The sequence below is a fragment of the Anoplophora glabripennis genome, unplaced genomic scaffold (genome assembly GCF_000390285.2).
Source record: "Anoplophora glabripennis isolate ALB-LARVAE unplaced genomic scaffold, Agla_2.0 scaffold295, whole genome shotgun sequence".
Classification (NCBI taxonomy): domain Eukaryota; kingdom Metazoa; phylum Arthropoda; class Insecta; order Coleoptera; family Cerambycidae; genus Anoplophora; species Anoplophora glabripennis.
In genome coordinates this window covers 531,465-542,459 of record NW_019416400.1, presented here as the reverse complement: position 1 = coordinate 542,459, position 10,995 = coordinate 531,465, and the positions used below count along the sequence as shown (strand labels likewise).

The following is a 10,995-nucleotide window of genomic DNA, read 5'->3' as shown; positions in this document are numbered from 1 at the left end:
ATGTAGGAGCAACAATTCAATTCTTGGAAGAATTTTACGATAATCAACTGATTAGTTGAGGGTTGTGACCAACAAGGTTACCGGACCTAAGTATCTGAATGTACAACATCGAAGAATTAGAGGCAGCAATTATTCGAGAAATTAACAATATAATAGTAGAACAACAACAGGAAAGTAAATTTGTGCATAGTTAGTGAGGGGCATCATTTTCAACATAATATGTAATGATTTTATAGCAAATATAGCAACATAGCTTACTAATTTATGAGTTTGATTTTATTTTATACAGGACGTCCCGAAATTAATGCAACAAAATTTGGTCACAGATTCCTAAAACAAATTTAGGGAACCCGTATTTTTTATTTTTGCCAAGTGGCCCCCCTTTCGAAGTTACAGCCCCCTGAAATCTGCCCCTAATAATAATCTTTTTTTTATATGTCAGAACCCTATTGTATGAGAATCACTAAATTTGGTACAAAGGGCTTTTATGATATGTGACATCTGCTGGTGCTACACTTTTTGGCGGGAAACCCCCTTAAGAAAGTTTCCTTGTCTTTGGGCCAAAAAAAATCGGTCGCACATTTAAATTTCTTAAAAATTAGCTGTCCACTAGGAAGCCATTAAATTTAGAAACTTTTTCGTCCCTTGATACTTTTTTCGTAAAACGCAATGTTTTCGAGAAATATGTCAAAATGTGATCGAATGATCACATGTGATTCGCTATTTTCCTCAAAAACATTGCGTTTTTCGAAAAAATATCAAGGCATAAAAAGGTTCTAAATTCAATGGCTTTTTAACAAACTAATAATTTTTATGAAATTCAAATTTGCGACCAATTTTTTTTGGTTCCAAACACAAGGGGGCCCTCTAAAGTGTCTTAAGGGGATTCCCCGCCAAGCGTAGCACTATCAGATTCCACATGTTATAAAACCTCACTGTACCAAATTTAGAGAGTCTCGTACAACAGGGTTCCGAGATGTAAACAGACTATTCTTAGGGGCAGATTCCAGGGGGCTGTAACTCCGAAAGAGGGGGCCACTTGGCAAAAAGAAAAAATACGGGTCCCCTAAATTTGTCTTAAGAATCTATGACCAAATTTTGTTGCATTTATTTCAGGACACCCTGTATTGCAGCGAAGAGTAGTGGTTTGTAAATTAAAGTAATTTTTTTGTAATGCTATTTTATCTACATGGAATAAATTCAATAATAAACAAATGGCAGTGTGTTCAAAAAAACGCTCGGACACGTCGATTAGTATTTTTAGTTGCGCATTTTTTTTTTTCAACCAAAAAAATATTAGTCGTCAGTGACGCGAGTTATCAATCCTGACAAGATGCTGACTTTGCAACCCTTGCAGTTTCATTGTTCTGCTAAACTTATAAATATGGGTCAAGTTCATTGTTTAACCAGTTATTGTCTAGAGGTAATACAGAGCTCATACCTTTGAGATTATTGTATTCATTTTGACTTTAATTCATCGATACTTTTGTGAAAGTTTTTAAATAAAAAGAAAATTTGTTTTTAAAAACTAAAACCGCTCGGCACAAAAGTTATCTCGCGAAAAACAACTACTCCGAGGGCTATTTGCCCCTACCGGCATTGAATTACATTCGCGACACCCAGTACAACAGCTAGGATCGTTCATCAGCCGGTCCCACCAGGCACAGACCGGTTTCGGACTTATTAGTCCTCATCAGTGTGTCATAGGTAGGACAACCGATGAACGATCAAGCTGCTAAAAGTCGTAAACTCCCGACAAGAGGTACATAGTACGCGAAGCACAAAGGCTCCATCTATCGCGCTGACTTCCACTATGCCATTCAAATGGCTACTACTGACGACTTACATTGTGTTTCGCCCTCTATAGGCGACATTCGTGCAATAAAGTACCTGGCAAATTTTAGCAGGTCGCTTCCACCGTAGTAGTCATTTGAATGGCATAGTAGAAGTCAGCGCGATAGATGGAGCCTTTGTGCTTCGCGTACAAAAAATATTATTTATTATTTTTCGAGTGTGATGTAACGAATTTCTGTAATCAAATAATTTTCTTTTTTCAATGTTAATTTTTGCAATAAATCTGAAAACAATTAATATTTCCGAAACAGTTGAAGATAGGTATAGGACATTGAACATGAAATGTCTAAAATTTTCTGAAGAATCCAAAAATTGAATAATATACAGGGTGATGCATTTAAAACAAGAAAGTTGGTACTGACCACTGCTACATGACAGCCTGTATAAAACGTTTCTGTTGGAAAAAATGCGCAATTAAAATTACCAATCAACAGGTCCAAGCGTTTTTTCGAACACGCCCCCATTTATTTATTATTGAATTTATTCCATTTCGCTGATACGCACTGTATAATAAAAGATAAACTCTCTTATGTTTATTTTACTATACAGGGTGTTTTTGAATGGAGTAGCATAAATGATACCAGTGAATCTACATTTCAAAAGAATATGATCTGTAAAAAATCGCCTTAGTAAAATGTTCACCCCTGAAGAGATATGGGCCATCAAAGTTTCCAAAAAAATTATGAAAATTGGCTGTAATTTGAAAACCGAACGAGGTACAAATAACAAATTTTTTACAGGTTGTTTACTAATACAGATGCGAGTTTTCAACTATTTTTCGAAAATTTTAACTCCTCGAAAGGGGTTGAAATAACCACCCCTCAAGCCATTTTTTGCCATAACTTTTATATTTCATAAAAACTCGATATCCAAAAATACGCATTAGATAAACTGGTTCTTTTAGAAACTTTTACCTCCCTAGCAATTTTCCTTTAAAACTTTTCGTTTATTAATAAAAAAATATAATGTATTACCATTCACCTCACACCGTATATGATTGCAATCAATCAAAGAAAAACTAAGTGTGCTGCTGTCATGCCAGTTGTAACAATTAACTCTTCTGTAAGTTGTCACTGTTATCAGCTAAATACTTTTTGGGTGTAAATTAACAAGAATTATGCCTAATTTTACTAATGATGAATATGTGGACATGCTACAAGTGTTTTTTCTACGATCGTGTTCTTTTGAAATGTAGATTCACTGGTATCAATTATGCTACTCCATTCAAAAACACCCTGTATACTTAAATAAAAAATAATAAACTGTTATAGATTCACATTATGTTCTTTCTACTTTCATAGTAAAAATTTGTAATCTCCATTAATAAGTGAAGTTTGATAGTTTTCTCCTTTTAATAAAGTTAAAAGGATTTCAACCGAAAAACAAAAGTATCTTTCGGAAGTATCTAATACTAAATTATATGTATTAATTTTAATATCGATAGTTCATGTCAATCAATGTTAAAAACAATTTTATTTATTTACATGTAACCCCTTCAACCTCTCCGCTGAGGTTTGGGGATTTTCATTTGATATTACCAACAGTGGCTTGTAAACATCTATGAAGCCTCTGTATAAACTTGTCCATATCTATGAAATGTAACTAAACGAATAACAATTAAAGATATACAGGGTGATAATGAACTTATGTCAAATATTTGTACCACATGTCCGTTACATCAAAATGAGGTAAACACACGGATTTGTGTTGAGTAAAATGTAATTTTAGAATCTGACTTACCTCAACATTGCAAGGAGCCATCTTTTGAGAACTGCTGATTTTCATAGAAGATGTCAATGTATCCACCATTTGCTTGCACACAAGCTTCAGCGCGACGTATCCAATTGGCTCGCATGCATTGCAATATTGCCACATCCTCTCGAATTGTATTATAAGCTTCGGCAATACGATGTCGCAATTGGTCGAAGTTACACACTTCCGTGGAATACACAACACTTTTCATATATCCAATCTAACTAGGCTGCTGCGGCCTATCCACCGACCGACAAAAGTAATATTTAGAAAGTCGCGCACTCTCCGAAAAAAGTAAGCTTTTTTCTGTATGACCTTAAACCTCCGATACAAGTTTATGACATCAGTTAACTCAGTTTTTGCTCCTTTTTCAGCCCTTTAAATTTTTGACACAAGTTTATTAACACCCTGTATATTTATTACATTTTATGGAGTGCAGCGTTTCTGTAATCGTTTTTATTCATATTACGATACAAAGTAGAAAGATATCTATACCGTTGTTTAGTATAATACGCAATTGCAGCTACTTATTTTGTTTGAGGTTGGACGGGGTAGAAAAACCTAAACAATTAATAAATGAAAAATTAATAAAGTGGCGGCTCCGATCAATGTACATATAATTAAAATGTATTGGGAACAGGTTAGTGAAAATTTTATTTAGCTTTTTAATGTAAACATACGTCAAAATTATTAATAGTTTTTCACATTCTGTATAACTAGTCACTGATGACGCAACTGATTGATTTTTTTTTAAATTATATAGTGTCATGTATCAACTAAAACTAACTGGATGACTTCTGAAGAGAAATGTATTTGTTGGAACATGAAGTTCGAGTTTTGGGTTCTGTTTTAAACCTTATGACGTAACATTTTCTCCAAAAAGGAATGTCGTAAAGTCTAAGAGAAAAAGCAAACAGATTATCCTGTACAATGGTTTTTTATTGCAAGAAGAAGGAATAATCGTTTTGATTTTGCTACTCATTTTTCATGTAGTAGTAATTAAATTGATATTTATTTTCTGAATAAAGGAGCAATTAATTGCTGATCAAGAGATGTTAAAAAAAAACTAAAAGAACGTAAGAGACATAAGCCTGAAGTAACAGAAATAACCTTGTTAAAAAGTTGTCGTGTTTGCTTTTCTGGAATATTTCATGGTTATAGTAAAAGAGAGACTAATTTACCATCTACTTTTATTAAAATAAACAGGTACAAGCTTTTGCAGGAAAGTGTTTATTTTACGTTAATAACTTGGGCCCATTTACCCCTGTTATATGCATAGTTGTATTTTCCGTAACTTAATATAACAGCTATTATTTCCAAGAATTTGCACTACGCTATTAAATATTAACATTGGGTACATATTATTTCATCATTTTAAGCATCAGTAAATGAACCATCACTTTACTCACCTCGAATTATTGATCCAGTTGATAAAAGCATAAATGCCTCTCTTGACTAGAAAGGAAAGAAGCATAATATGGAAAGTCCTTCTTTAAACTTTGAATATGTTAAGAATTTTAAAACAGGCGGTAGTCAGCTTTTATTCAATTATTTTCATGACTTAATTCCCCGCTTCCAGTAAACTGTAGACAGTGAAATTATTAAATTTAAAGTAGAGGAAGTTGCCCTTTTATAGCATCGTTTGCATGATTTTCTAGAATAGGTCGAGTGTATGTACACAATCCAACGGTTCTCAACCAACAAACTGATTCAGCTGTTAGTGACTATAGTATTAGATTTGAGCGAAAAGTAATCGAATGCTGATCACTGCATATACAGAGTGACTTAGTCATAATGTCATTAATTTTAATCACGTATTCGGAAGATCTAATAAATATCTTTGTTACACTAGAGACTACATTACACAATAGGTCGATAATTTTCTAGTAGGTATCACCTGTTTTATAAATCGGAGTTATAGCAGTTTTAAACTGTCATGGACATTCTCCTGTTTGAAAGATAACATTTATTAAATATGTTACTAGTTTAGTAATATTGTCAGATATCTCATTTAAAATTGTAGATGTAATACCGGCTATACAAGGAGCATAGTTTTTTAAATGATTTAATGACTAAAAATGCAGTAAAGCTAGGTTAGTAACCGCATAATATGGTTGACAAACAGCAGTTGACAGATATTTGACGACCTCGTTACTTTCGTGAGATTTTTTGTATTGCAACAGATTGAGCATATAAAAAGTTATTTTTAGAACTAATGAATTAGCGGTGTTTAGTGCAAAGCATTAACATGCCAAAACCTTTATCGAGTCCTTCATAAGAAATGAGGGGGTACTTAATAGTCAATTTTGTACAGAACGTGAAAATGGAGGACACTTCTTCCACCACTGTAAGAGACGTAACCTGTAATTGTTACACTAATTATGAATTTTATTTTAAATATTATTAACAATATTTAAATTTTATGAAAAAACTGTTGACTTAATGTCTAATAAAGTTGCGAATCTTATGTTATGTTAATCTGAGTATCCGAACAATCAATTATAAAGGACGTGAAGCACCTAGAGGTCCACCAAAAAAAAAAAGTCAACGGGAAAAAGAGATTGTAGATGTTGATGATTTTAATAAGGCTGCAATTCGGAGTCACAGATATAATGGTAGTTAGTTAAGCAACACTGATCAAGAAAACTTTTTTTTCCTTGAAACCATAAGAGAACGCTGCAGAATAGTATACATAAGACTCTAATAGGGCTTTTGTGAAATTTTTGTTGAATCTGAAATGTATTCTGACTAAGCTCAGACATTCCAATCTTTTGTTTGTTCAAATAAAAATTACAAAAAAAAATATATACAAAATAAGAAAACACAAAAAATTATAAAAATTGAAAGCAAAAAAGGAATACAAAACCAAAAAAAAATAAAAAATTAGTAAAATAGAAAAATGGAACACTTTCTACTATTACTAGGCAATGTATGTAGGGATGTCTCAAAGTTCGCGTCTCGGGCCCATAACAGACAAACGAAAAACGACAGTAAAAATCCGTTTAGTTGGCGTGAATCGGAACTCGCTAAGGTCCATTTTGCACTTGAAAAACATTTTTTTCTAAATTTGGAACATAAAGAAAATGAAGTCATCAACTGTTTTTTTTGACACACACCTATTTTTATGAATATTTTTTGTGCAGAAATTTTTTCTCTATCTCTTCTCCTTAAAAAGTTACAATAACAAATATGATTTAGTCAACAGTGCTGTGAAAACAATGGCTGAAACTGCTATCACAAGCCTGTTTACATATTAGTTCCTGTCAAACGCTATTTCTTGCATGATAAACAAACTAGTAAGTGGTTGCTAAAAATTAAAAAATGTTCACAACCAATAAAAAAGTTGACATAAATTTAATTCATGGTGATTGTCAGGCTGTTAACCCAAAAATATTTGCCAGATTAGAACGAATTTGCGTGCTAACGAAAATGCATTTTCATCAAGAAAAGGGAAAGGAATTTCAAAATCAGTATACAGAGTGTATCTTAAGTGATGACTTTAATTTCAAGGGGTGATTCCTTGTCATATTTTAAGCAAAAAAGTGCATATGAACATCGGTCCGCAAGTGCTTCGTTACCGAGATACAGGGTGTCAAAGTTGGGAAAATAAATCGCATTTTCTTAAATATCTTTCGACTGATTCGAAATAATTTAATGAAATTTCATACACGGGGGTTTTTTGGAATGACAAATTCAAAGCTGTGGTCAATTTAGGTGTATTTTTTTGAGGGCGCCACCGGCAACGATTTCGGCCTCTTTAATCCATCGCAACTTTTTTCTGCTACCCTGTATGCCATTTTGGACTAGAATAATCGATTCTCCTACCTTATCTGCTTAAAAAAGATTTTAAAGAAATGTTTTTTTGTTGAATACAAAAATTCCTGTGATAACAAAATTCCGATGATATTTGGCATTAAAAGTGACAAGATACTGTCAGTTGACTATCTTTTAGTGTGCAGTTAACTATGAATAACGTTGAACAAGCTCAAATACATTTCATTTATGGGCTAGCAGATGGAAATGCTGCACAAGCCCGTCGAATTTACCAGGAACGATTTCCCAATAGACCACTTCCATCAGAAAGAACTTTCATAAGGCTCCATGCTAGACTGTGCGAAACTGGATCTTTAAATGCTCACGCTGAACGTATTGGTAGACCGAGAACAATAATGACACCACAACTAGAAGAAGCAATCCTACAAGAAGTGGAAGCTAATCCGTCAAGTAGTACGCGAAGATTATCTGAACAGTTTAACATAAGTCATCAAAGTGTTTGGAGGGTTTTGCACACAAATTTACTTTATCCGTACCACATTCAACGCGTGCAACCACTGTTGCCAAGAGATTTTCCTGCACGGTTAGATTATTGTCGATGGTTTCTCCAAAAAACTGCGCAGAATCCCAACTTTACGTCTAAAATTCTGTTCACAGATGAGGCAACTTTTTCACGGGATGCCATCATAAACTTCCACAATAATCATTTTTGGAACTATGAAAATCCCCATGTTATTGGAGAACGTGGATTTCAGCAGCAGTTTTCGGTGAATGTGTGGGCCGGAGTTATTGGTGATCATGTCATCGGACCGCATTTTCTTCCTCCTCGACTGAATGGTGAGACTTACAGACAGTTTCTAGCTGAAACATTGCCTGGTCTGTTAGAAGATGTACTACTAGCAACCAGAAATGACATGTGGTTTATGCACGACGGGGCACCTGCTCATTTCAGTCTTGCTGCTCGCCAACATCTTAATGACACTTTTGCTCAGCGATGGATAGGTCGGGGAGGACCTCAGCCGTGGCCAGCACGATCTCCAGACCTAAATCCTCTGGACTATTTCTTTTGGGGACATCTGAAGTCGCTTGTTTATGCAACGCCAGTTGTAGATGAAAATGATTTAAGAAACAGAATTGTAAATTCTTGTAATGTCATACGCAACACTCCAGGAATTTTGGAACGTGTGCGACAGTCGATGAGCAGAAGATTACATGCTTGTATTGACAGTGGCGGTTCTCATTTTGAGCATTTGATTTAATTCAATTTTTATGATATTTCCAGCTCAAGTAAGTTTAAATGCGTTTTTCATGGAAACGGTTGCTCCTAGCTACTTCATTATTGGCGCCCTCAAAAAAATACACCTAAATTGACCACAGCTTTGAATTTGTCATTCCAAAAAACCCCCGTGTATGAAATTTCATTAAATTATTTCGAATCAGTCGAAAGATATTTAAGAAAATGCGATTTATTTTCCCAAATTTAACACCCTGTATCTCGGTAACGAAGCACTTGCGGACCGATGTTCATATGCACTTTTTTGCTTAAAATATGACAAGGAATCACCACTTGAAATTAAAGTCATCACTTAAGATACACTCTGTATAACGGTATTATCGTAGCTAAGGTATTACAATGTTTTGAGGAAAATCATAGAAATTCTATGACAAGCCACTTTTGCATTCAATTTAAAAGGAAGCTCTGTGCAAAGAATTTTGAGCCTCAGTGGTTACCATGGCTATAGGCTAACTAACTTGGACCACTTATCCGACATACATGCTGAAGAAATACTTAATTATGTAGCCCAAATAGTGGTTAATTTGGAAATAGATATGTAATAAACTCTTTGGACCGATGAGAGTCGTTTTATAAGTAATGACAAACCATATAAAAGAAACAAATATTATTAGGCTACTGAAAATCCACACTATGTTAATCCCATTCAAAATCAGGGCGATTATGGAATAAATATTTGATGTGGCATTATTGGAATGCTCATACTTTTATGACAAATTACAGTTTTTGCAAGAGGAGCTTCCAGCACTGCTTGAACATGTGTCGCTGCAGATCAGGTTGAATATGTGGTTGCAACATGATGGTGCTCCTCCACATAAAGCTAAAAGAGTTGCCGATATTTAAAAAATACTTTCGGATTGGATTAGAATTAATGGGCCTGTAAAGTAGGCTTCAATGTCTCCATACTTAACGCCCCTAGACTTTTATGGAAGTAAAAGATTCGACATGTTTGTGAGAATTTATCAAGAAAAACGTTGTTTAAAGCTATAAGGGAAGTTAGGAAGAGATTGGAAAAATTGGAAAGTAGGAGGCACATTATCGAAAATTTTTTAAAGTAATAATCATAATTTTATGTTTTGTTTTATGATTTATAATTAGTTATTGTTGTATTTATTAGTTACAATTAAAATTATTTAATATTTTCTATATTTGGCTATATTATTTAACCGTTATTATGTGTATTGTTCTGTTTCTTCGTGGAGTGAGCTTTTTTAAGAAGGACATAGCAACTAATATGTAAACAAATTTGTGACAGGAGCTACATCGATTGTTTGTCTCAGTAATGCTGATCAATTAAGTCATGACTAGTTCCAATACAATAGGATACATTTTTATATAATATTTGTTATTGTAACTTTTTATGGAGAAGAGATAGAGAAAAAATTTCTCTATTCTAAAATAGCATTATTTTTTCATTTTTATTTTCAACATCTTTGTTTTTTACCGGAAAAATGCAATTTAAATCGAGAAAACGTAAATGTGAATCATATCTCTTTTTTATTAAAGAATATACCTGAATCTTTTCAGAATCTTTAGAAGTAGCTTCAATTTTTTTTCTTCTTCAACCTCATTCCTAGGGTGAATCACTCCAAATCTATTGTACAACTATAAAATAATTCACCTTTTGGACTCTATAAGAATTTTCCATCATATTCGGTAGCTGTGTTCAATTCCTTTCGGAATAGGATATCGATTTTTTCGGATATGTTCATTGTCCAAAATCGCGAGGAGTCAAATTTTATACTTCAAAAGAGGTCTTTTTGACATCTGCTACCAAAATCGTGATTACTGATACTGAATCCTATCTATCTATCTTATAAACACTAATACGTATCTGAATATTTTCGATATTGTCCGTACCGTAGTAAATAATTACCGAAATAAAAACTAAAAAACATCGTATTTCCGATATTTCTTGCGTTATTTTACTGTTATTGTGTATTTTTGACTTGATAGTTATGTGATATATGATACATATTTGTTGTTTTCTCCAAAAACAACACATTTATATTTCTGAATGGAAAGCTCGCAAAATTCTATGAAAATTTACTTTATTATGGGCATTGGATAGATTAAATGGGGCCTTAAACGACCCAGTTCGGGACAAGTTAAAGGTTCAATGGGGGGTTAAATAGTGTAACGACGTTCTAATTGGGGTTTTCGGTATCATTTCTTCAATATTGAATTCAATATTTATTTTTTATCGCTTTTTGGAAAGGGAAGTGGAAAGTTAAGGATCTGTATGAAAAATTACGAAGTTAAATGCTTTACCTTATGTTAGAAAATTCCTTGGAACTCTATCTGCTCTAGCAAATGTTATA

General features: G+C 33.5%; 1 pseudogene; it reads left to right on the top strand.

Annotated features, from left to right (window-relative positions):
- The first annotated feature begins 7,571 nt into the window (after nt 1-7,571).
- LOC111691490 overlaps nt 7,572-10,995 on the top strand; it is a 43,201-nt pseudogene continuing 39,777 nt past the window's right edge.